Consider the following 25,268-nt stretch of genomic DNA (forward strand, 5'->3'; position numbering starts at 1 on the left):
AGAACGTCGGATGTTTTCACTCAGGAGACTCCCAGTTAGATAGCAAATGTTCCTTTTTTTCCAAAAATATTATTTTTGTAGGCAAAATAGCTCCATTTGTTCTTCACGTTTGGCTGAGAAATCGACCGGAAAATGCGGTCACTACAACGCCAAATTTTTTTCCAAATTAGCTCCATATTATCGACAGAAACATGGCAAACGTTGTTTAGAATCAATCCTCAAGGTCTTTTTCACCTATCTATTCGATAATATATCCACCGGGACAATTGGTTTCTCATTAGAAGCGATTGGAAAAATGGCTACTTCTGTACTTCACACAAGATTTTCTGCGGGAGCCATCATGTGACCACTTGCTCAATGTGGTCCCTTACAGCTATTCTTCAACATAAATGCGTAAAAAGACGTCACAATGCTGTAGACACCTTGGGGAATTCGTAGAAAGCGTAAACTCATTCATAGCCCATTTACAGCCATATAAGGAGTCATTGGCATGCAGCGCTTTCAAAATATGGGGCACTTCCTGATTGGATTTTTATCTGGGTTTCGCCTGTAACATCAGTTCTGTTGCACTCACAGACAATATCTTTGCAGTTTTGGAAACGTCAGAGTGTTTTCTATCCAAAGCTGTCAATTATATGCATAGTCGAGCATCTTGTCGTGACAAAATATCCCTTTTAAAACAAGGAACGTTTTTTATCCAAAAATGTAAATACTGCCCTCTAGTCACAAAAGCTTTAGGTATAATGCCTCCTGGTCCACCTCTACATAGTCTGGTTCCCAGTTTGTGCTAACCTTCAATCTAGTAAATTGGACCATTAACCCTCAGTCCAGGACATTGGACCATTTGCCACACTGCAAACCAGGCACCACAGACTGAATATTGCATTGAACAAATACAGCTACACTCACACACTAAACTAAATCTGTTGGGATACCTATTCATAGCATTCATTAAAGACCACTCTGTCTGTCATAACACTCTGTTACTTTCTGGCTGAAATCCAGTACGTTTGATTCATTCAAAACCTCTCAGTGCTTCATGCAATTACCTATGTCACGCACACTCTCCCGTCTGGTAGCAAATGTCTACACATACTTACATGTCTTGTTTTGATCAAAAATCATTTATTTCTCCTCCAATAGCACCAACTGTTAGTGGTGAGATCTGTGACAGGCTGTCAGTGAGTCAGAGGAGAGACCTATGGTGGCTCCTGTTCCCACAGCCGAATGCGTTGTGTTCAGCTGCTCTCCTCCACTCTTCCCCTCCCACAGACCCCAGCCTCACAGAGGCACACCGGCAAACACCTCCGTCTCCTCAAATTAACATGAGCAGGTGTTTTTCTCTGAGGTGTTAATTTAGAAAAGCTGCTGTCATTATGCTTAAAGTGGATGTTACAAATAGAACATGTTGTTTATTTTCTCAGAGCTGTCACGGAGGCGTGCATGTCAGCCGTTGAGATGGTGGTCTAATTACCAGGAGTTAAAAAACACAAAGTACACGTTTGAGGATTTTCATGTCTTGTCCATTTTAGAGGATTTCAGTGTGTCCAATCGCATGAATGAGGCTGGAACAAAAATGACCTGGTGCTCAAAATAAATTGAACTAAATATTGAATGTAATGATTATGTTGATATTATATATGAACGTATGAAAGTATATGAAAGGTAAGGCAATTTTGACATCATTGGTTGACTTTCAGTCTCAATGCCATTTTCAAACCTCTGGCCTACGTTGGAAATCAATTGGAAAATGGAAAATATCAAAATAGATTAAACAAGGAGAAGCACATGTGTATACGAATGTTTGCATCTTTTTAAAAGCTCTAATCAAGTGTTGTGACATCTATCTTCGCAGACAGCAGAAGTTTTGTACCTTCTCTCTCAAGTCAAACTCCAAACTTCTTCCATTAACAGTTACCATAGCATCTGTAGCATCTGTAGTAGTATGCACCTTACAGAGAACAATATGTTAAGAAAGCAGATGTGCTGCCTCTGCTCTCCAGTATCCTGTGGTTTCTTGTGTTGAACCCGGTGCTGCGCTCTGTGCTGAGATGATGACACACTTGTAATCCTGCTGTTGGTTATTAGATGGAGCCGGCTGTTTCACCAGAAGTTTTGTTTGGTAATGCTGGATGACCAGCTGCTCAGCAGATGTTGTCCTGATGCTGCCGCCCGGGAGGGTGAAAGTTGCCCATTCTGGCCCCCTGATGAAGATTTGACCCCCATGTTGTGCCCCTCTCTACAGAGCTAGCCTAACTCCCGGGGCAGGAGGATAGGGGTGTCCCGGGTCCCCCAGTCCCAGCAGAACAACTGCCTAACCCAAACTAACCAGATGATGTTTGTGGAGGGATTTCAGCAATGAGATTGTAAACATGTTTTTGTCATTTTGATTGGCAAAACATGGCAAAGCAATATGATGAGAGTCTAAACGATATTGTTCTGGATGGGTATTGAAACAGAAATCACTTCAGGATGATACTGGTGATAGGGGTAAACTGTGTTAATGCAAAAACAATAATGTCTGCACTAAAAATCACCTCAAAGAGTTAACCATTTTTTTAACCTGTTCCATAAAACCATGAAAAAAACATGTAAAAATCGATTTTAACTGCTTTATGATTGCCGAGCTGATTGTTTTTGTGTCTATGGACAGGCAGGTTTCATGCACTAACGAAGAAACATTCAACCTATACAAAGGTGGTAGTGCACAATTATTTGATTGACCTGTTACCAACCCAGGGGTTAATGAGTCATTACCATCCAAAGAGATCCTATTAAATTATTAGAGGGGCTACGTCATAAACCCTCAAAAATCCAGAATGAGGTGAAAAATCCAAACCAGTGTAATTGGAATGAATGGCAGTAGAGGCATAATCCTGATTTAATTTATGCAGGAAAATACAAGTATCAACAGTACTTATCATTGTATTCTTCTCCCCCCTCTTTCTCTTTCTCCTTTTCTACATGAGAATATATCAAGATCTGGAGACCACTCTACTTACTGCTGAAAACGGACGACTCGTTCATAGGTTACAAAGAGAATCCACAGGACGCAGACCTACCCTATCCCCTTAATACATTTTCTTGTTGCATGTGAGTAATCCGCTGTGCTGGCTTCTAACACATCATTTAATTTAAATCAAATCATATTTATTTACAAGGCAAAGCAGATAATTAAGAACAAATTCTTATTTTCAATGACTGCCTTGGAAAGGTGGGTTAACTACCTTGTTCAGGGGCAGAAGGACTGATTTTTACCTTGTCAGCCCAGGGATTCAATCTTGCAACCTTTCGGTATCTAGTCCAACACTAACTACTAGGCTACCTGCCGCCACTAGGCTACCTGCCGCCACTAGGCTACCTGCCGCCACTAGGCTACCTGCCGCCACTAGGCTATATGCCACAGTGGCCTGGATAACTTCCCAGATTCTTTAAAAATGTAACCTTTATGTAACTAGGAAGTCCCATTGAGGTCAGAAGACCTCTTTCCCAAGGGAGACCGAGCCTTAAAGGGGCAATCTGGGATTGGTGCATACCTTTTTTTACTTTTAAATTAACGACATACCCATTGATTCTTGAAGAAGATAGCATTTATAATTTAACAGAACCCAAAATAGAACCCAAAATATAAGTTTTACTCAATTGCTTGTTCACAATGTAATTGTAAACAACCACTGTATAGCCTCAAAACATGGTTGAATGTATAATTTTGATCATATGGAAGACTGGTCCTTGCATTCATATTTCAGTGTACCCGTACAGAAAAACCACATGGTTTGCCATGTGAAATTTCACATCATTTCATGTGAAAATGTGTTTTTGGAACACTTCACGTTTCACGTGTATATTCATGGTATCACATGTTGCTTAACATGTTAATATGATAACAGGTTATCATATTAACTTCACATAAGATCATGTGATCTACATGTGGGGTTTATGTGAGGATATACATTTGAGAGTGGTTACATTTCTCCAGCCCCATCCCAACTAGCTGATAGACACTAAGCTGGTGGAAACATCTGACTCCTTGGCACATTTCCTACAATGAATGCCACAGTATTTACATGGGCATGAAATAAATACAACAATATCCTTTTGTCCCAACACGTAACTCAACTGGCAATGGCCTGAGATTTGCATTATGGTTGCCAGCGGGGTAGTTTTTCTAAGGGAAAGAAAGGACAGCTTAAGAGGGTGTGTCCATCCATCCATCCATCCATCAGCCTTGCTGTGTTACCACTCGGACACATGGATGGAGTTTGTTCTCTCTCTACATCCGTCAGGAATCTAGCGTGGCCAATGGCCAGGTTTTAATCTAAAGGCTGGGGCAGAGAGGGTGGCCATACATCCGGCCCCGGCTGGCTTGCCAGCGCTACAGTATTCCCACATCTGTTCTCCAAAACGGTGAGGCCAGGTGGTGCTGTGAGGCTGGCTGCTGTAGTCAAAAGGCCAGTGAAATGGAATGGTGCAGCCCTGCCTGTCTGCCTGCACGTCTGTCCCCGGAGTGGGGAAAGATATTTACTGTCACTGACAGACAGACACTGCCTGCCTGTCTGTCTGAACAATGGGCTACCTTCTAATGTCAAATACTCACATCTCAGATAACTCACCTACAGATATAGGATCTTAATTTGCAGATTATTGTCACAGCAAAATAATCCTGCAGCAACAGGATTTGAAAGTTTAGTCCATAAGGATGCTTGATCAGTGGTTAAACTATTAGCTGGCCAAAATCACACTGCATGAAAAGGGCAATATTGTTAATATCACTGTGTAATAGTACAGGTTTTCAGTAAATTTACAGTGCATTCGAAAAGTATTCAGACACCTTGACATTTTTAATTTTTTTCCCACCACAGCCTTATTCTAAATTTGATTACATTATTTTTTTCCTCATCAATCTACACACAATACCACATATTGACAAAGCAAAATCAGTTTTTTTAGACATTTTTGCAAATGCATTACAAATAAAAAACATAAATACCTTATTTACATAAGCATTCAGACCCTATGCTATGAGACTCGAAATAGAGCTCAGGTGCATCTTGTTTCCGTTGATCTTCCTTGAGATTATACTACAACTTGATTGGAGCCCACCTGTGGTAAATTGAATTGATTGGACATGATTTGGAAAGGTACACACCTGTCTATATAGGTTCCCACAGTTGACAGTGTATGTCAGAGCAAAAACCAAGCCATGAGGTCGATGGAATTGTCCCTAGAGATCTGAGACAGGATCGTGTCGAGGCACAGATCTGGGGAAGGGTACCAAAACATTTCTGCAGCATTGAAGGTCCCCGAGAACACGGCGGCATCCATCATTCTTCAATGGAAGCAATTTGGAACCACCAAGACTCTAGATCTGGCCCCCCGGCCAAACTGAGCAATCGGGAGAGAAGAGCCTTAGTCAGGGAGGTGACCAATAACCCGATGGAGAGTTCCTCTGAGTTCCTCTGTGGAGAGGGGAGAAGCTTCCAGAAGCACAGCCATCTCTGCAGCACTCAACATAAAAGGCCTTGATGGTAGTGTGGCTAGACGGAAGCCACTCCTCAGCAAAATACATATGACAGCCGCTTGGAGTTTGCCAAAAGGCACCTAAAGTACTCTCAGACCATGAGTAACAAGATTATCTGGTCTGATGAAATGAAGATTGTACTCTTTGGCCTGAATGCCAAGCATCACCTCTGGAGGAAACCTGGCACCATCCCTACGGTTAAGAACGGTGATGGCAGCATCATGCTGTAGGGATGTTTTTCAGCTGCAGGGACTGGGAGACTAGTCAGGAGAAAGACGGGGGGAAAAAAAAGTTGGGGAAAGATGAAAGGAGCAAAGTACGGAGAGATCCTTGATGAAAACCTTCTCCAGAGCTCAGAACCTCAGACAGGTGCGAAGGTTCAACTTCCAACAGGACAACAACCCTAAGCACACAGCCAAGACAATGCAGGAGTGGCTTCGGGACAAGTCTCTGAATGTCCTTGAGTGGCCCAGCCAGAGCCCGGACTTGAACCCAATCAAACATCTCCGGGGAGACCTGAAAACATCTGTGCAGCGACACTCCCCATCCAACCTGACAGAGCTTGAGAGGATCTGCAGAGAAGAATGGGAGAAACTCCCCAAATACAGATGTGCCAAGCTTGTAGCGTCATACCCAAAAGACTCGAGGCTTTATTTGCTGCCAGAGATGCTTCAAAAAGTACTGAGTAAAGGGTCTGAATACTTACGTACATTTTTTTATACATTTGCCAAACTTTCTAAAAACCTGTTTTTGCTTTGACATTATGGGGTACTGTGTGTATAATAAGGCTGTAATGTAACATGTGGAAAAACTCAAGGGGTCTGAATACTTCCCGAATGCACTATATGTAAATCACGAATGTCAAGTGCATTTCCTGCGGCACAGGAACATTCTCAGCAACAAAATAGTGATCTGTAAATGACTGAGAAACAGGACTATGGTGAAGATTTCACTTCTCCAGAGCCCTATGTTTATACATACTGTTTGTTAATTATATTTTAATATAAAATACTTGAATATGTATCAGAGTTAAAATAAGGACAGTGTGTAATATAACAAGGACGCAAACTGATTAACTAATAGTGACAGTAGTGTACGATATGTGGTGACCCTATCCCATCAGGGAAATCAGAACAGGGAAATGAATCAGAATGCAGATTACAGTAACATTCAGGACAGTTGCTGCAGCACTCTCTTTTAGCTGAAGCAAAACAAACAATCCTGTCCACTCCTCTGATGACAGTATACTCTCCTCTATCTATAGTACACTCCCAATACTGTATCTACAGTATACCCCCTCTATCTGTAGTATACACCCGATATCTGCAGTATTCTCCCCATATCTACAGTATACTCTCTATCTACACTATATTCACCTATATCTACAGTATTCTCCCTCTATCTACAGTATATTCTCTTGTATCTGCTGTATACTCCCTATGTCCTACTACCTCTATCTACTGTATACTGTACTCACCTCTATCTGCAGTATACTTCCCTCTATCTACACTATACTCAAATTTTTTGTTGTGGTTGACATATTAACTTTATTTAACTAGGCAAGTCAGTTAAGACCAAATTATTATTTTCAATGACAGCCCAGGAACAGTGGGTAATGTGCCTTGTTCAAGGTCAGAACAACATATACTCTCCTCTATCTACATTATATTGTCCTCTATATACAGTATTCTCCCTCTATCTACAGTATAAACTCCCACATCTACAGTATACTCGCTATCTACAGGATACTCTCCTCTATCTACAATATACTCTCTAACTACAGTATACTCCTTTTATCTACATTATAATGTCCTCTATCTACAATATACTCTCCTATCTACAGTATAATCTACTGTATCTACATTATAATGTCCTGTATATACAGTATACTCTTCTCTATCTACATTTATTTAGTTGTATTATTTTTTATCTTTATTTAACTAGGCAAGTCAGTTAAGAACATATTCTTATTTTCAATGAGGGAATAGGAACAGTGGGTTAACTGCCTTGTTCAGGGACAGAACGACAGATTTGTATCCTGTCAGCTAGGGGATTCACTCTTGCAACCGTTCGGTTACTAGTCCAACACTCTAATCACTAGGCTACCTGCCACCCCAGTATAATCTCCTCTATCTACAGTATAATCTCCTCTATCTACCGTGTACTCTCCTCTATCTATAGTATACTCTCCCCTATATACAGTATACTCTCCTCTATCTACAGTATACTCAAATCAAATCAAATCAAATTTTATTTGTCACATACACATGGTTAGCAGATGTTAGTGCGAGTGTAGCGAAATGCTTGTGCTTCTAGTTCCGACAATGCAGTAATAACAAGTAATCTAACTAACAATTCCAAAACTACTGTCTTATACACAGTGTAAGGGGATAAAGAATATGTACATAAGGATATATGAATGAGTGATGGTACAGAGCAGCATAGGCAAGATACAGTAGATGGTATCGAGTACAGTATGTACAAATGAGATGAGTATGTAAACAAAGTGGCATAGTATAGTATAAAGTGGCTAGTGATACATGTATTACATAAGGATACCGTCGATGATATAGAGTACAGTATATACGTATGCATATGAGATGAATAATGTAGGGTAAGTAACATTTATATAAGGTAGCATTGTTTAAAGTGGCTAGTGATATATTTACGTCATTTCCCATCAATTCCCATTATTAAAGTGGCTGGAGTTGAGTCAGTGTCAGTGTTAGTGGTGGCTGTTTAACAGTCTGATGGCCTTGAGATAGAAGCTGTTTTTCAGTCTCTCGGTCCCAGCTTTGATGCACCTGTACTGACCTCGCCTTCTGGATGATAGCGGGGTGAACAGGCAGTGGCTCGGGTGGTTGATGTCCTTGATGATCTTTATGGCCTTCCTGTGACATCGGGTGGTGTAGGTGTCCTGGAGGGCAGGTAGTTTGCCCCCGGTGATGCGTTGTGCAGACCTCACTACCCTCTGGAGAGCCTTACGGTTGAGGGCGGTGCAGTTGCCATACCAGGCGGTGATACAGCCCGCCAGGATGCTCTCGATTGTGCATCTGTAGAAGTTTGTGAGTGCTTTTGGTGACAAGCCGAATTTCTTCAGCCTCCTGAGGTTGAAGAGGCGCTGCTGCGCCTTCTTCACGATGCTGTCTGTGTGAGTGGACCAATTCAGTTTGTCTGTGATGTGTATGCCGAGGAACTTAAAACTTGCTACCCTCTCCACTACTGTTCCATCGATGTGGATAGGGGGGTGTTCCCTCTGCTGTTTCCTGAAGTCCACAATCATCTCCTTAGTTTTGTTGACGTTGAGTGTGAGGTTATTTTCCTGACACCACACTCCGAGGGCCCTCACCTCCTCCCTGTAGGCCGTCTCATCGTTGTTGGTAATCAAGCCTACCACTGTTGTGTCGTCCGCAAACTTGATGATTGAGTTGGAGGTGTGCGTGGCCACGCAGTCGTGGGTGAACAGGGAGTACAGGAGAGGGCTCAGAACGCACCCTTGTGGGGCCCCAGTGTTGAGGATCAGCGGGGAGGAGATGTTGTTGCCTACCCTCACCACCTGGGGGCGGCCCGTCAGGAAGTCCAGTACCCAGTTGCACAGGGCGGGGTCGAGACCCAGGGTCTCGAGCTTGATGACGAGCTTGGAGGGTACTATGGTGTTGAATGCCGAGCTGTAGTCGATGAACAGCATTCTCACATAGGTATTCCTCTTGTCCAGATGGGTTAGGGCAGTGTGCAGTGTGGTTGAGATTGCATCGTCTGTGGACCTATTTGGGCGGTAAGCAAATTGGAGTGGGTCTAGGGTGTCAGGTAGGGTGGAGGTGATATGGTCCTTGACTAGTCTCTCAAAGCACTTCATGATGACGGATGTGAGTGCTACGGGGCGGTAGTCGTTTAGCTCAGTTAGCTCAGTTACCTTATACTCTCCCCCATCTACAGTATACTCTCCTCTAAAGTTACTTTGTTATGTCCAGAGCTAATAGCTACTGAAACTCCATCTTGACCTTGTTTTCTCTGAGCACAATGGGAGACTCCATTCTGTTAGCAAAGCAGGTAGAGGTTTAATGTATTTATTCAACTAGGCAAGCCAGTTAAGAACAAATTCTTATTTACAATGATGACCTACCCCGGCCAGACCCGGAAGATGCTGTGCCAAATCCCAATCACAGCTGGTTGTGATACAGCCTGGACTCGAACCAGGGCCTGTAGTAACACCTTTAGCAATTAGATTCAGTGCCTTAGACCACTGTGCCACTGCGACCTTATCCATGTCATCATTAACCTTCCCTATATTTAGGCCGCCCGCTGTTTGGTGGTGGTGATGGGACCAACTGAGGGAGGGAAGTGGTGCAGCTGAGGGAGAGATGTCATTACCTACAGGCACATATAGGCTCAGTCTGTTTCAGCTGTCATCTGACTGAACATTGTCCCCAATAGCTGCTGCAGTAGCCCTGACTATGGAGCACACTGCAAAATGTTTCCACAGTTGGCTTAAAGCCCCATCTGGTAGTGTGTGTTCCTGGATGGTGCGAGACAGCTGTGGCGTCAGCTTTAGGCCTTTAACATGCAAAATGTTGTGTTTGCTGTAGTATAACATAGCCGCGGGAAGTAGAGGTGCTGAGGTTGCCAACCGTGGACAAAACATTCTCAGCACCCCCTCAGTAGATTTGAAATGTAGTAAATCTGAATGTTCACAGACACCTCTCTTTCTGTCCACTCTCTGTCTCAGAATGCCAGACAGAATGACCAAAGCCCAAAACATTCATCATCAGATGTCTACAGTGGATCATCAGAGAGGACCTTCCATGTGGACATGCCAGAGGAAAGGTGAGATCATCCCTTACTCTGCTAATCTATGGCCAAATGACTGCTTTTTCTATACACAGTACCCAATACGTATTTGAAAGCAGTGCGTCTAGGAAAGCAGTGCGTCTAGGAAAGCAGTGCGTCTAGGAAAGCAGTGCGTCTAGAAAAGCAGTGCGTCTAGGAAAGCAGTGCGTCTAGGAAAGCAGTGCGTCTATGAAAGCAGTGCGTCTATGAAAGAGGTACATCTATGAAAGAGGTACATCTATGAAAGAGGTACATCTATGAAAGCAGTGCATATATGAAAACATTACATATATGAAAACATTACAATTGGTACATACAGATGATCCTCTCCACTTTTCTGTCTCTTGGGAACGGGCAACTGCAGGCAGCGACCCGTGAGAGCGAACTACGGAGCAGAGCTGGGTAGAGGAAGCAGCACTGGCAGATGTTCGGGTTTTAAACTCTACTTTCTGCTGGGGAAGGAGACGAGAATTACAGTTATAACTGCAGCTTCATTAGACAGGCCAGGGGATTGAGACGAAGATAATTACAGTTAGAGCTGCAGCCTCAATAGACAGGCCAGGGGATTGAGGGGAAGATACTTACAGTTAGAGCTGCAGCCTAAATAAGGTCAGGGGATTGAAGGGAAGCTAATTCAAATTAGAGCTGCAGCCTCCATAGACAGGCCAGGGGATTGAGGGGAAGGTAATTACAGTTAGAGCTGCAGCCTCAATAGACAGGCCAGGGGATTGAGGGGAAGGTAATTACAGTTGGAGCTGCAACCTCCATAGACAGGCCAGGGGATTGAGGGGAAGATACTTACAGTTGGAGCTGCAGCCTCAATAGACAGGCCAGGGGATTGAGGGGAAGGTAATTACAGTTAGAGCTGCAGCCTCAATAGACAGGCCAGGGGATTGAGGGGAAGGTAATTACAGTTGGAGCTGCAGCCTCAATAGACAGGCCAGGGGATTGAGGGGAAGGTAATTACAGTTAGAGCTGCAGCCTCAATAGACAGGCCAGGGGATTGAGGGGAAGGTAATTACAGTTGGAGATCCAGCCTCCATAGACAGGCCAGGGGATTGAGTGGAAGGTAATTACAGTTGGAGCTGCAGCCTCAATAGACAGGCCAGGGGATTGAGGGGAAGGTAATTACAGTTGGAGCTGCAGCCTCCATAGACAGGCCAGGGGATTGAGTGGAAGGTAATTACAGTTGGAGCTGCAGCCTCAATAGACAGGCCAGGGGATTGAGGGGAAGGTAATTACAGTTGGAGCTGCAGCCTCCATAGACAGGCCAGGGGATTGAGGGGAAGGTAATTACAGTTGGAGCTGCAGCCTCCATAGACAGGCCAGGGGATTGAGGGGAAGGTAATTACAGTTGGAGCTGCAGCCTCCATAGACAGGCCAGGGGATTGAGGGGAAGGTAATTACAGTTGGAGCTGCAGCCTCAATAGACAGGTCAGGGGATTGAGGGGAAGGTAATTACAGTTGGAGCTGCAGCCTCCATAGACAGGCCAGGGGATTGAGTGGAAGGTAATTACAGTTGGAGCAGCAGCCTCCTTAGACAGGCCAGGGGATTGAGGGGAAGGTAATTACAGTTGGAGCTGCAGCCTCCATAGACAGGCCAGGGGATTGAGTGGAAGGTAATTACAGTTGGAGCTGCAGCGTCAATAGACAGGCCAGGGGATTGAGGGGAAGGTAATTACAGTTGGAGCTGCAGCCTCAATAAATGGCATTACAAAAAATGATTAAAAAATGATGATAAATGTTTCCTGATCTTTCTTATATCTCTTGGATATGGGAGAGGCACTTCAGAACTGTCACGGTTTTCTTCTGCTGAAGGAGAGGAGGACCAAAATGCAGCGTGGTTAGTGTTCAACATCTTTAATAATGACAATAAACGAGAACACTACAAAATACAAAACAACAAAAGTGAAAACAGAAACAGTCCTATCTGGTGCAATGACACAGACAGAAGACAAATCACCCACAAAATACCCAAAGAACATGGCTGCCTAAATATGGTTCCCAATCAGAGACAACGATAAACACCTGCCTCTAATTGAGAACCAATCTAGGCAAAAATAGACTTACGTAAACACCTAGACAGGGAAACACCCCATAAACATACAAAACCAATAGACCAGACAAAACACAAATCCCCCATGTCACACCCTGACCTAACCAAAATAATAAAGAAAACAAAGATAACTAAGGCCAGGGCGTGACAAGAACAAACTTCCTATTGATGCTTTTTGGGACTATCTGTTGTTCATCACATATCTATGGGCTAATAGCAGTAAGGCCAAAAACATTTTATATATTTTTTTTTAGACTTCAAGTAGTCTTAAAATTCTAAATCAAATAGCTAAATAATCCTTGGTATCTGCCTGGCACGGGCCCAGCAACGGTAGGCCCATGAGTGAGGAGAGAGGTGGCACCTGCTGGCACGTCGCCCAACTGTAGTCAGGCCAATTATTTCTCGTCAGCAATTATACGCCCCCCAAAATGGATGGGGTAAGGAGAGACTTCTTGGCTCACATTCATCTGCAAGACCTTGAGAGGGTTCCTGCTGCGTTTTATGTTCAAAAGGAACACAAATTTTGTTGGCCCTTGTTGGTAGTCACATGTAGGATATATTCACAAGCCTAAGTGGTGTAAAGCTGCAAAAAGGTGTTCAGAAAAGTGTCCTGTTGTGTAGGTATGAAATTGAAGATTTTTTATTTTTTTTGTGTAACAAACAAGAAATAAGACAAAAAAACTGAAAACTTGAGCGTGCATTACTTTTCACCCCCCCAAAGTCAATACTTTGTAGAGTCATTTTTTTGCAATTACAGCTGCAAGTCTCTTGGGTTATATGTCTCTATAAGCTTGGCACATCTAGCCACTGAGATTTTTGCCCATTCTTCAAAGCAAAACTGCTCCAGCTCCTTCAAGTTGGATGGGTTCCGCTTGTGTACAGCGATCTTTAAGTCATACCACAGATTCTCAATTGGATTGAGGTCTGGGCTTTGACTAGGCCATTCCAAGACATTTAAATGTTTCCCCGTAAAGTGCCTTAAAGTGGTCCTATGGACAGATACTACAAACTCTGCTGTGGAGCTTTGCAGCTCCTTCAGGGTTATCTTTGGTCTCTTTGTTGCCTCTCTAATTAATGCTCCTGATATAGACTTCATTGCAAAGGGGGTGAACACATATGCACACACCACTTTTCAGTTTTTATTTTTGTGCATTTTTTAAAATAAGTTATTTTATTAATTTCACTTCACCAATTTGGACTATTTTGTGTATGTCCATTACATGAAATCCAAATAAAAACAAATTTAAATTACAGGTTGTAATGCAACAAAATAGGGAAAATGCCAAGGGGATGAAAACTTTTGCAAGGCACTGTACTCATCATTTAATACACACATGTTCTCACAAATGTAAATGCATCACTGGTTTTATGCGACAGATGTTGTTCGGCACAACAAATGAAAACCCAATGGTGGGTAACACCCTTCACAAACACACAGTAGTTCCCATTCACATAACACACAGTAGTTCCCATTCACATAACACACAGTAGTTCCCATTCACATAACACACAGTAGTTCCCATTCACATAACACACAGTAGTTCCCATTCACATAACACACAGTAGTTCCCATTCACATAACACACAGTAGTTCCCATTCACAAACACACAGTAGTTCCCATTCACAAACACACAGTAGTTCCCATTCACAAACACGCAGTAGTTCCCATTCACAAACGCGCAGTAGTTCCCATTCACAAACACGCAGTAGTTCCCATTCACAAACATGCAGTAGTTCCCATTCACAAACACGCAGTAGTTCCCATTCACAAACACGCAGTAGTTCCCATTCACAAACACACAGTAGTTCCCATTCACATAACACACAGTAGTTCCCATTCACATAACACACAGTAGTTCCCATTCACAAACACACAGTAGTTCCCATTCACAAACACACAGTATTTCCCATTCACAAACACGCAGTAGTTCCCATTCACAAACACGCATTAGTTCCCATTCACAAACACACAGTAGTTCCCATTCACATAACACACAGTAGTTCCCATTCACATAACACACAGTAGTTCCCATTCACAAACACACAGTAGTTCCCATTCACAAACACACAGTAGTTCCCATTCACAAACACGCAGTAGTTCCCATTCACAAACACGCAGTAGTTCCCATTCACAAACACGCAGTAGTTCCCATTCACAAACACGCAGTAGTTCCCATTCAGTTCCCATTTGTTTGGATTTCAACCCTGTGTTTTGTGTACGTGTTTGTTTGGATTTCAACCCTGTGTTTTGTTACGTGTTTGTTTGGTCCTCGTCTCCGTGCCTTTACACGGCACGCTATAATTTGAGCTTAATAAATAACCCTATTACGCATTCCTACGCCTGTCTCCCGACTCATTCATATCAACGTGACACTAAGGGATGAAATGAAATAAACATGGATCAGGAAAAGAACAAGTCAAAGCAACACGCTGCAAATTGTGTCAGCGGCAAGAAGCCATTGGTTCGAAGTGTCTTCTTTAGTTCCATTAATGCAAGCAGCTGGACCACTGGCTGAAGGATGACCACACCACAGGAGACATATCCTGATTGGCTGATATAGAAACATGGATACAATCATTTTGTAAAGCTTTTTTTAAACGATGTTTCACCTTCCCCATCAAACAATTAGAACTATTAGAACTGCACTAAACTGTTCTACCGGTTTCTTTCAGACAATGACTTTGACTACCTACGGCTACTGGGAAAAGGCACATTTGAAAAAGTCATTCAAGTGAGAGAGAGAAGGCTAATAGGAAGTATTATGCAATGACAATTTATTGAAAGAAGTAATTATTGCAAAGGTACGTTTCGCACCATGTTGATCGTCACACTAAAAATAACTGGTAGCAAATTGAATGATGCTCAGTACAGAAATGACTGTTACATTCATATGCTGTGCTCTCTCTGAAGTTCCCTTCACTACGTTATCTCCCCCCACAGGATGAAATGGCCCACACACTCACGGAGAGAAGGGTGTTATAAAACATCAGACATCCTTTCTTAACCGTGAGTACCGAACAACACTCACACACACACACACACACACACACACACACACACACACACACACACACACACACACACACACACACACACACACACACACACACACACACACACACACACACACACACACACACACACACACACACACAGTGAAATCCACTCAGGTAGACATCACAGTCAGTTAGCAGCACGTTGACGCTGTATGTACCTGAAGCCCCAGATGCTCATTATAATGCAGTGAATAAAGTGTTAGAAATCAACAGCCCAAGTTTAGCTCTACATCTGTCGACAAGACATCACTAAGAGGTAATTTCAGTGGCACTCCAGATGCTGTTGTTCGCTGCAACACACACACACACACACACACACACACACACACACACACACACACACACACACACACACACACACACACACACACACACACACACACACACACACACACACACACGGCAAAACAATGAAGGTTCATATCACATTACAGTAACATTGCACCTTGGTTCAATTCTTTCACACCTTTTAGTCAGAGAGCAACAGTTCTTTGGTTTAATGTTTAACTCTCTGGATAGAAAACACACTGAGAAATAACAACAATAGACATTTGTTCTAGGTGTGAACCCCTCCTCAGGTTGTTGAGCTGATGGTTGTGTTTCTGTGCTAGATGTGAACCCCTCAGGTTGTTGAGTTGATGGTTGTGTTTCTGTGCTAGGTGTGAACCCCTCCTCAGATTGTGGAGCTGATGGTTGTGTTTCTGTGCAAGGTGTGAACCCCCCCTCAGGTTGTGGAGCTGATGGTTGTGTTTTTGTGCAGTTTACTCTGTTAAGTGGTCAGGCCAATGTGGTCAGGCCAATGTGTACTCTCCGTTTAGGGCCAAATAGCATTCCAGTTTACTCTGTTTTTTTGTTAATTCTTTCCAATGTGTCAAGTAATAATCTTTTAGTTTCTCATGATTTGGTTGAGTCTAATTGTGTTGCTGTCCTGGGGCTCTGTGGGGTCTGTTTGTGTTTGTGAGCAGAGCCCCAGTACCAGAGGGGAGTTTTCTCCAGGTTCATCTCTCTGTATGTGATGGCTTTCTTATGGAAGGTTTGAGAATGTCTTCCTTTTAGGTGGTTGTAGGATTGAATTGCTCTTTTCTGGATTTTGATAATTACCTGGAATTGTCCTAATTCTGCTCTGCATGCATTATTTGGTGTATTACCTTGTACAAACAGGATGTTTTTGCAGTCTCAATTTGGTGTTTGTCCTTTTTGTGAATTCTTGGTTGGTGAGCGGAACACAGATCTCACAACCAAAAGGGGCAATGGGTTCTATAACTGATTCAAGTACTTTTAGCCAGATACTACTTGGGATGTTGAATTTTATGTTCCTTTTTATGGCATAGAATGCCCTTCTTGCCTTGTCTCTCAGATCGTTCACAGCTTTGTGGAAGCGTCCTGCTGTGCTGATGTTTAGGCAGAGGTAGGTATACTTCTTGGTGTGCTCTAGGGCAACATTGTCTAGATAGAATTTGTATTTGTGGTCCTGGCAACTGGACCTTTTTGGAACACCATTATTTTTGTCTTACTGAGAAATACTATCAAGGCCCAGGTCTGACAGAATCTGTACAGAAGATCTAGGTGCTGCTGAAGGCCATCTCTGATTGGGGACAGAAGCACCAGATCATCAGCAAACAGTAGACATTTGACTTCAGATTCTAGTAGGGTGAGGCAGGGTGCTGCAGACTGTTCTAGAGCCCTCGCCAATTTGTTGATATACATGTTGAAGAGGGTGGGGCTCAAGATGCCCTATGGAAAGAAATCGGTGTGCTATTTTGCCAATTTGAACCCACACTTGTTTGTGTACATGGATTTTATAATGTCGTATGTTTTCTCCCCGAACACTGCTTTCTGTCAATATATACAGTAGGCTCTCATGCCAAACTGAGTCATTAGCTATTTTGAAATCAACAAAGCATGACTTTGCCTTCGTTTTGGTTTGTTTGTTTGTCAATTAGGGTGTGCAGGATGAATACATTGTCTGTCATACGGTAATTTGCTCAATACATTGTTTTTACTGAGGAAATGTATGAGTCTGCTGTTAATGATAATGCAGAGGATTTTCCAAGGTTGCTGTTGACACGTATCCCACAGCAGTTATTGGGGTTGAATTTGTCTCCACTTTTGTGGTTTGGGGTAATCAGTCCTTGGTTCAAATATTGGGGAAGATGCCAGCATTGAGGATGATGTTAAAGAGTTTAAGTATACCCAATTGGAATTTGTGGTCTGTATATTTTATCATTTAATTTAGGATACCATCAACACCACAAGCTTTTTGGGTGGGTTGGAGGGTTTGTAATGGAGTATCCAGTGGGTTCTGGTAGTCTTTAATAGCTGATTTTAAGATAGTTTATTGCTCATGTATATGTTTTTGTTGTTTGTTCTTTGTTATAGGGCCCAAAATATTGGAGAAGTGGTTTGTCCATACATTTCCGTGTTGGATAGATAACTATTTGTGTTGTTGTTTGTTAGTGTGTTCCAATTTTTCCAGAAGTGTTAGATTCTATGGATTTTCCAACTACATTGACCTGAGTTCTGACGTGCTGTTCCTTCTTAGTGTATTTCTGTACTGTTTTAGAGTAGGGTAAGGTTTTCTGGGTATCTACACTGAATAAAAATATAAATGCAACATGTAAAGTGTTGGTCCCATGTTTCATGAGCTGAAATAAAAGATCCCAGAATGCACGGCCCCATGTCGCAAGGATCTGTACATTATTCCTAGTAGCTGAAAATGTCCCAGTTTTTCCATGGCCTCCATACTCACCAGACATGTCACCTATTGAGCATGTTTGGGATGCTCTGGATCGATGTGTACGACAGTGTGTTCTAGTTCCAGCCAATATCCAGTAACTTCACACAGCCATTGAAGAGGAGTGGGACAACATTCCACAGGCCATAATCAACAGCCTGATCAACTCTATTCAAAGCAGATGTGTCGCGCTGCATGAGGCAAATGGTGGTCGTTCCAGATACTGACTGGTTCTGATCCACGCCCCTACCTTTTTTCTAAGGTATCTGTGACCAAAGATGCATATCTGTACTCCCAGTCATGTGAAATCCATAGATTACAGCCTAAAGAATTTATATAAATGAACTGATTTCCTTATATGAACTGTAACTCAGCAAAATCTGTGAAATAGCATGTTGCGTTATATGTTTGTTCCGAGTATGTTTTTGGTCGGATAGGTTACTCAATTTCTTGAGCAACCTATCCAGAATTGTACATTCTTCATCAAACCATTCATTATTGTTGTTAATTGTCTTAGGTAGTCTGGTTGAAATATTTAGATTTGATAGGGAAGCTGAGAGGTCAAATATAGTGTTTAGGTTATCTACTGCCAAGTTTACACCTTCACTATTACAGTGAAATGTTTTATCCAGGAAGTTGTCTAAAAGGGATTGAATTTGTTGTTGCCTCATTGTTTTCAGGTAGGTTTCTACACTACTTTCTTTCATTCTATACCATAGTTTAATAGTATAAATCATGTTCGGCTTTGTTGCCTCATGATTGAGTATTGCTCTGTTCAAGTAGACTGTGATTTTGCTGTGAGGGATGTCAGGAACGCTCTGAGAGACACTGGGTTGAGGTTGGTGATAAAGTAATCTACAGTACTACTGCCAAGGGATGAGCTGTAGGTGTACCTATCGTAGGAGTCTCCTCGAAGCCTACATTTGACTATGTACATACCCAGCATGCGACAGAGCTGCAGAAGTTGTGACCCGTTTTTGTTGGTTGTTTTGTCGTAGTTGTGCCTAGGGGACATATATAGGGGAGGGAATTCTGTCACCTCCAGTTAGGTGTTTGTCCCCCTGGGTGCTGAGAATGTTGGGTTCTTGTCCAGTTTTGGAATTTAGGTCACCACAGACTAGTACATGTCCCTGGGCCTGAAAATTGTTGATATCCCCCTATAGGATGGAGAAAATGTCAATGTTATAGTATATTCTATTTGGGGTATATAGGTAGCACACAGATGGACATTTTTCTCTGTTGAGATTATATCCTTTTTTTCTGATTAATTTAATAGTGGGTTAGGTCTGCTCTATACCAAAGATGACCACTCTTGAGTTAGGGAATGAGGAAGAAGCTTTTTCAATCACTCCCTGGAGTGCTATGGCCACCCTTTCCTGCTGGGCCCTCAGATCGTTTGTGCCTGTGTGAATTATGATGTGGCAGGGCGACCCTAGTCGGTCCTCTGACATCAGCTCCAGGGCATGCCTAGTGTCTGGACACCACAGTTTAACCACTTTGTGTTTTGGAAAAAGTTTATTCTCAATTATGTATTTCCAATTTCAGTCAATGAGAAGCACCATTTTTGGCATTTGTGTGTCCCCAGTGGGTGTAGGGGTGTTGTTAGGAGAGCTATCTGGTGGGCTGACAGGAAGGGTGCCAGTCTGCTTGCTTGGTGGAACCTGTCTTGTGTGTCCCACTATGGTGTTAAGGATGTGGTCGGGGTCTGAAGTGGGCTGTTCTGTTGGCTTCTCTGGGTGGATGGCCAGCACTATCATGAGTGGTTCATTGTCACACCTTAGCATTCTCACCTCCTACTGCATTGCTGTTAGCTGGGCTGTGTGTTCCTCTCTCCTCCTTGTGTTCTCTCACCTCAGTCCTGAGAGTAGCCAGCTCTCTCAGACAGCCGTCTATCTCCACCCTTCAGCCCCTGTTGTGGGCGTGTTGTTCTGCTGGTCTGTTTTATGGGTCTGTTCTATCTGGAGTGTGTGGACTAGCTCTCTGAGCTCCATCATCTCTCTCAACAATGGAGGAGCAGTGCCGTTGTGGGACCTGGTTGTGTTCAGTGCTAGGAGGGGGAATCTCCTCCTTTACAGAGCAGTTTGAAGAGGAGGTCTGATCAGACTCGCTTAGGAGGGGGAGTCATCACAAAGAGAGAGCTTCTACTGCCGTGCTCTCTCTTTGGTTCTGTGGAAGCCCTGTTGGATGTGTTTGAAGTTGCCCTGCACCACCACTGTTCCATTCTTGTACAGGTTGACAGAGGTTGTCTCAGTCTCAGGATCCCCGTTTTCCAGTATTCAGAATGTCCATCCTCCGCCAATACCTTCTCTCTTGAAAGAGGGGTAGTTGCTCTTATAAAATTGTGCCATGCCCAGTGTTGGTCTGTTTGGAAGATTAAGTTGCTAACGTTTCCATGTTTGTAGCAGTCCGAAAAAAAGTGTCTCTAGAATGTCCATGAGGAGCTTCTCTTTGCCTTGTCTCCGTGCCTTTGCCTCTGTGCCTTGTCATTTTTTAGATCCAAGGGGTACTGTACTGTGGTGACCTCTGCACAGGGGAAGCCATGGAGCAGGGGGCCAAAGAGGCCTCTGCATTTGGGTCGTGGAGGAACTCTGCTCTCATTCTTGTGCTCAATGGCTTTCCCACCTCTCACTTCACACATCAGTGCCAATTGAAGTAGCAGCCGGGTTTGTTCTTTGCTAGCAAGCTTGGTAGCCTTTTAAGTTAGCATTCAGTCTTTATAAAGTAAAATATCTAGATATTATTGTAATGTTCTTTCCCTTCTAGACTTTAGAAGTAACTTCAGACTGAACATTACTTAATCAGTTTTGCGGCTTGTTGGTTTGTCAGAAAGTTTGCTGGATAGTCCTTGTCAGTAAGGATCCTTGGCAGTGAGGATTCTTGGCAGTAAGGATCCCTGGCAGTGAGAATCCTTGTCAGTAAAATCCTTGGTATTAAGAATTCTTGGTAGTAAGAATCCTTGGCAGTAAAATTCTTAGCAGTAAGAATCCTTGGTAGTAAGAATCCTTGGCAATAAGAATCCTTGGCAGTAAGAATCCTTGGCAGTAAGAATTGTTGGCAGTAAGAATCCTTGGCAATAAGAATCCTTGGCAGTAAGAATAATTGGCAGTAAAAATCTTTGGCAGTAAGAATCCTTGCCAGTAAGAATTGTTGGTTTGTCGGAAAGTTTGCTGGATAGTCCTTGGTAGTAAGAATCCTTGGTAGTAAGAATCCTTAGCAGTACAAATCCTTGGCAGTAAGAATCCCTGGCAGTGAGAATCATTGGCAGTAAGAATTCTTGGCAGTAAGAATTGTTGGTTTGTCAGACATTTTGCTGGATAGTCCTTGGTAGTAAGAATCCTTGGCAATAAAAATCATTGGCAGTAAGAATCCTTGTCAGCAAGAATCCTTACAGGTAATTGTGTCAAAAATCAGGTTGTAGGTTTGGAGTTTTGATTTGAAGTGAACGTAATGTTGTGGATGGTAGTATCCTGTTTATGTCCAAATCTAAATCAATTTTTTTGTAGAAAAATGTTGATCTGCTCATGACCCTATATCGCTCTCTATCTTTCATTTCAATTCAAAGGACATATGTTTACATTGCCAAAGCAACTGAAATAGATAATAAACAAAGGTGAAATAAACAATCAGAAATGAACAGAAACATTATACTCACAAAAGATTCAAAGGAAAATAAATGTAAAATGTCATATTATGGCTACATACAGTGTTGTAACGATGTGCAAGAAGTGAAAGTAAAAAAGGGAAAATAAATAAACAAAAATATGGGTTGTATTTACAATGGTGTTTGCTCTTCACTGGTTGCCCTTTTCTTGTGGTAACAGGTCACAAATCTTACTGCTGTGATGGCACACTGTGGTATTTCACCTAATTTATATGGGAGTTTATCAAAATTGGGCTTGTTTTCAAATTATTTTGTTGGTCTGTGTAATCTGAGGGAAAAATGTGTCTCTAATATGGTCATACATTTGGCTGGAGGTTAGGAAGTGCAGCTCAGTTTCCAACTCATTTTGTGGGCAGTGTGCACATAGCCTGTCTTCTCTCGAGAGCCAGGTTTGCCTATGGCGGCCTTTCTCAATAGCAAGGCTATGCTAACTGAGTCTGTACATAGTCAAAGCTTTCCTTAAGTTTGAATCAGTCACAGTGGTCAGGTATCTGTTTCTGTGTCTCTGTCTGTCTGTCTCTCTGTCTCTGGTGTGTGCTTACTCAGCCCCACAAGCCTGGGGTGCACAGCACAGTTACACCTCTCTAATGGAAAGTTACCCACACACTCGCACACAGAGGTGTACAGCACACTATGTCATGAATAATGCAAAGACTTGATCAGTTATAGAGTGAGTGTACATCATCAACATTATGTTGATACCTGTGTAGGTCCTGTCTGTGAAATGTCAGATTTATGTTTTACTTTCGAGTATGCAGGATTATTCTTTATTATTCTAATCAGACTGACCAATGAGCATTCTATGTACAGTATGTATCCTATGTATGTCTAATACAGTGCTTCTATACAGTGCCTTGCGAAAGTATTCGGCCCCCTTGAACTTTGCGACCTTTTGCCACATTTCAGGCTTCAAACATAAAGATATAAAACTGTATTTTTTTGTGAAGAATCAACAACAAGTGGGACACAATCATGAAGTGGAACGACATTTATTGGATATTTCAAACTTTTTTAACAAATCAAAAACTGAGAAATTGGGCATGCAAAATTATTCAGCCCCTTTACTTTCAGTGCAGCAAACTCTCTCCAGAAGTTCAGTGAGGATCTCTGAATGATCCAATGTTGACCTAAATGACTAATGATGATAAATACAATCCACCTGTGTGTAATCAAGTCTCCGTATAAATGCACCTGCACTGTGATAGTCTCAGAGGTCCGTTAAAAGCGCAGAGAGCATCATGAAGAACAAGGAACACACCAGGCAGGTCCGAGATACTGTTGTGAAGAAGTTTAAAGCCGGATTTGGATACAAAAAGATTTCCCAAGCTTTAAACATCCCAAGGAGCACTGTGCAAGCGATAATATTGAAATGGAAGGAGTATCAGACCACTGCAAATCTACCAAGACCTGGCCGTCCCTCTAAACTTTCAGCTCATACAAGGAGAAGACTGATCAGAGATGCAGCCAAGAGGCCCATGATCACTCTGGATGAACTGCAGAGATCTACAGCTGAGGTGGGAGACTCTGTCCATAGGACAACAATCAGTCGTATATTGCACAAATCTGGCCTTTATGAAAGAGTGGCAAGAAGAAAGCCATTTCTTAAAGATATCCATAAAAAGTGTCGTTTAAAGTTTGCCACAAGCCACCTGGGAGACACACCAAACATGTGGAAGAAGGTGCTCTGGTCAGATGAAACCAAAATTGAACTTTTTGGCAACAATGCAAAACGTTATGTTTGGCGTAAAAGCAACACAGCTGAACACACCATCCCCACTGTCAAACATGGTGGTGGCAGCATCATGGTTTGGGCCTGCTTTTCTTCAGCAGGGACAGGGAAGATGGTTAAAATTGATGGGAAGATGGATGGAGCCAAATACAGGACCATTCTGGAAGAAAACCTGATGGAGTCTGCAAAAGACCTGAGACTGGGACGGAGATTTGTCTTCCAACAAGACAATGATCCAAAACAAAAAGCAAAATCTACAATGGAATGGTTCAAAAATAAACATATCCAGGTGTTAGAATGGCCAAGTCAAAGTCCAGCCCTGAATCCAATCGAGAATCTGTGGAAAGAACTGAAAACTGCTGTTCACAAATGCTCTCCATCCAACCTCACTGAGCTCGAGCTGTTTTGCAAGGAGGAATGGGAAAAAATGTCAGTCTCTCAATGTGCAAAACTGATAGAGACATACCCCAAGCGACTTACAGCTGTAATCGCAGCAAAAGGTGGCGCTACAAAGTATTAACTTAAGGGGGCTGAATAATTTTGCACGCCCAATTTTTCAGTTTTTGATTTGTTAAAAAAGTTTGAAATATCCAATAAATGTCGTTCCACTTCATGATTGTGTCCCACTTGTTGTTGATTCTTCACAAAAAAATACAGTTTTATATCTTTATGTTTGAAGCCTGAAATGTGGCAAAAGGTTGCAAAGTTCAAGGGGGCCGAATACTTTCGCAAGGCACTGTAGCTCCCACAGTATTTTTCTCAGGTAAAGTAGCTTATTTCCACTGCCAGAACACTGGTCTCCACCTGTCACCATTCCAAGCCTTTTCCCAGTTTATGTCCATTTGAACACACCTATGGGTATATTACCGAAATGACATTCTGAGATGAGTTTGGATTCGCAAAAATGTCAATTTCCAGCATTTTTAATCGGGACGCTTTGCAATCTTGTGTTCATTCCCTCAGTCTAAACATCACCTGCTCCCTCTGTCAGTCCAGCCAGCTTCAACCCAGAACCATCTCACCTCAGTGGGCTGATCTGTCTGTCTGCCCCCCTCACTCCTCTTTACAAACCTCCTTGCCGCATTCACAGCTGCCAATGTTCTGATGCCCACCTGTCCTCATCCATAGTCCCCCTGTACCCCCCCACCTCCCCTCCCCTCTCCTCTCCACCGCTCCTCCTACCCTCTAACTCCCCACCTCTCCACCTCCCCATCTCCCCTTCCCACCTCTCCTCCACCCCCCCCCCCCCCCCACCCCCCACTTCCCCTCCCATCAGGCATTCCGTTAGCTGTTAGCGGTCCCCAGCAGCCATATGCAAACCTCCCTCAGAAATGAATGGAAAATGTCCCGCCCCGTGTCCTCCTGGGTAATTTGTACAAGAGGAGCTGGGCAGGGAGACAGGAGGGAGAGGGGGGCGGCAGATAAATGACAGAGAGCCTTGACCTTTGAGAGAGAGAGAGGGAGAGAGGGAGAGAGGAATACTCACTCTTTAAAAAATGAAAAGATCCCGAAAATGTCCGCCTGGCCCCGTCCTCTTTAAAGGGATGTTAACGCATGAACGGCACCGACTGCCTTTAACAAGATTGGTGCATTGATTAAAAGGCTGATTTAACAGGCCATGCCGGCTACCCGATGGAGAGCCGGGGATGATGCGCCAGCTGCTGTCTAGGTTCGCCGGGCGT

General features: G+C 43.0%; 1 long non-coding RNA gene across 1 annotated transcript; it reads left to right on the top strand.

Annotated features, from left to right (window-relative positions):
• The first annotated feature begins 355 nt into the window (after nucleotides 1–355).
• Nucleotides 356–15,353, top strand: LOC118943891 (uncharacterized). The gene is made up of 3 exons (XR_005039219.2): nucleotides 356–3,093; nucleotides 10,248–10,345; nucleotides 15,079–15,353. It is a non-coding gene; the product is annotated as an uncharacterized LOC118943891 (long non-coding RNA).
• The last annotated feature ends 9,915 nt before the right edge of the window (nucleotides 15,354–25,268 follow it).

This window comes from Oncorhynchus mykiss, chromosome 23 (genome assembly GCF_057628025.1).
Source record: "Oncorhynchus mykiss isolate SJ-2025 chromosome 23, ASM5762802v1, whole genome shotgun sequence".
Lineage (NCBI taxonomy): Eukaryota > Metazoa > Chordata > Actinopteri > Salmoniformes > Salmonidae > Oncorhynchus > Oncorhynchus mykiss.